Source organism: Octopus bimaculoides, chromosome 21 (genome assembly GCF_001194135.2).
Source record: "Octopus bimaculoides isolate UCB-OBI-ISO-001 chromosome 21, ASM119413v2, whole genome shotgun sequence".
Lineage (NCBI taxonomy): Eukaryota > Metazoa > Mollusca > Cephalopoda > Octopoda > Octopodidae > Octopus > Octopus bimaculoides.
This window is the reverse complement of record NC_069001.1, coordinates 691,439-693,938: the sequence shown is the minus strand read 5'-3', so window position 1 is coordinate 693,938 and position 2,500 is coordinate 691,439. Positions and strand designations below refer to the sequence as shown.

Sequence of the window (2,500 nt, the reverse complement as noted above, 5' to 3'; positions counted from 1 at the left end):
TGTGTGCTTCTGTGTGTGTGTGTGTCTGTGTGTGTGTTTGTGTGTATGTGTGTGAGAGATAGGGGAGGGGTTACAATGAAAAAGCAAAACAAAATACTTGAAATATTTATGTCAGGTTAAAATAGAAAAGGATTTCAAGAGAAACTCCCCTGCCCCACCCCCACCCCATAAAAATCCACTCCAAAACAAATAAATATGGCTTATTTGCATTTTTGTTTTTGGTGGCTGTGGGATGGGGAAGAAGGGGTCTTGATAAAAAATATCAAAACTAACAACAACAAAAAAAGGGAAAAAAATGAGCTAAATTTAGTAAAAAAGAAGAAAACTTACTCCAAAAACCAATAAAAACAATGTAAAAATGTTTAACACTTTGTTAAACAAGTTAAACTATGGAAATCTTTTTAGAAATCTGCATAATTTATGTTTGAACTTGTGCATATATTTATGGATGTGTGTGTGTGTGTGTGTGTGTGTACATAAATTTCTTTCTTTACTAGTTTCAGCACAAGAGTTGCAGCCGTGCTGGGGCACCACTGTTGACTTTGCTACACTTTCACTAAACCTTCTCTTATTATGTGACATTTGGTGAATGATGACCTGTTGAGTCCAGTAAAACCAATATCGTAGCTGTGGCCAGTGCCTCTGACTGACTCCTGTGTCAGCAGCAAGCAAAAAGCATCAACTGAACATGGCCGATGCCAGTACCCACTGACTGCCCCTCATGCTGGTTGCATGCAAAAAGCACTATCCAAATGTGATCGATACCAGGCCTGCTGGTGGCATGTAAAAAGTACCCACTACACTCTTGGAGTGGTTGGCGTTAAGAATGGTATCCAGCTGTAGAAACCTTGCCACATCAGCTTAATAGACTGGGGTTGATTTGTTTCAGTAAAATTCTTCAAGGCAGTAGTCCTGCATGGCTACAGTCAAATGATTGAAACAAATAATATATGTATATATATATATATATATATATATATATATATATATATATATATATATATATATATACATATATTATTTGTATAATATGTATGTATGTATGTATGTATGTATGTATGTATGTATGTATGTATGTATGTATATGACTGTATGTATGTATACATACAGCTATGTGTTTTTACAAATGAATATAGTGTTTGTATATATATGTATATATATACTTGTAAATGCCAGCACATGTAGGTATGTTGTTTTGGCAGTTGCTGTAGTATTTGATATTGTTGTAGCCAACAGTGCTGTCGTTCTTGTTGTTGTTCACAGTGGTGGCATAAATTCACAGAACGTTGTAATAAAAAGAAAAAAAAACAAAATAAAATAAAACAAACAACAACGAAAACTAATAATAATAATAATAATAATAATAATAATAATAATAATATGTAGAAAAACACGAAAACATACCAAATACATTGAATGTAAATATTATCAATGAAAACATTGGGGATTGAATGAAATTCACCCCTTTTGGCCCCTGTGTCCCCTCATTCCCTGTTAGTACACACCCTCGCTCCTTCTCTGACGTCTCCTTTATTTTCAATGGAAGAGGGGAGAATATAAAATGACTGAAAGAAGGATAGAAACTGAGTTTTGTCTTTCACTCTTTTCTCTAGTATTTTGATGTTTCATTGTTCTGATGTATGTGTGTCTGTATGTGTGTGTGTATGTGTGTGTGTGTGTATGTATGTGCATGCGTGCACGTGTGTGTATGTACGTGCATGTATGTGTGTGTGTGCATATGCATATGTATGTATGTGTGTATGTGCATGTAGATAAACTTGCGCTCATGTAGTGGGTATGTATCATGTCACTTTAGTACACAAGTACATGCATGTGTGTGTGTGTGTGTGTGTTTCAATGTGGAAGATGCATCCCAGAAGTTTTGAGACTTTTCCAAGAGAGACATTTATTAATTTCAAACAAGTCCAAAACTCTAATATCTTTCAAAGTAGGACCCCTTGACTTCAATGCACCTGTTGTGCTTCGGTCACTTTTTGAAGGCCCCATGGAAGTCTTTCTAATGTACACGTTTTTAATATAAAACATATAAATTTATAATATGATATCATATCGTATATATTTACCCACTATATGTTAAATCATACTGTACGTTTATATATCGTAATGTATTTTCTTAAATTGTCAAATATTTTTATACAACTTGGAAACTATGCACGTTTATAGATATTTTTAAATAAATATTTTAAACATTCATGATATCTCTGAAGTTTATATCATTGTATATGCCTGTATACTTTATTTTACCTTACCTTTAGGACATTTTAGAGACTTAAAACCATATATTTATGGATTCTAGAATGAATTGAACACACACACACACACACACACACACACACACACACACGTATATTAAATCTTGCGTTGGATATACGGTATTGTTCCTGTGGTCTTCTACCCTTATGTATCCATTCTTACTATAATTTGAATTCTAGCTCATGCTGAGCACTTCAACTCTAGCCCGTTTTTATGTATTGTTATA

The 2,500-nt window shown here is 33.8% G+C and overlaps 1 protein-coding gene across 1 annotated transcript in view; it reads left to right on the top strand.

Moving 5' to 3' along the window:
• The window catches only part of LOC106867293 (sushi, von Willebrand factor type A, EGF and pentraxin domain-containing protein 1-like), a 22,156-nt gene that overhangs the window by 18,653 nt on the left and 1,003 nt on the right, over nt 1-2,500 (top strand). The window lies entirely within an intron of this gene.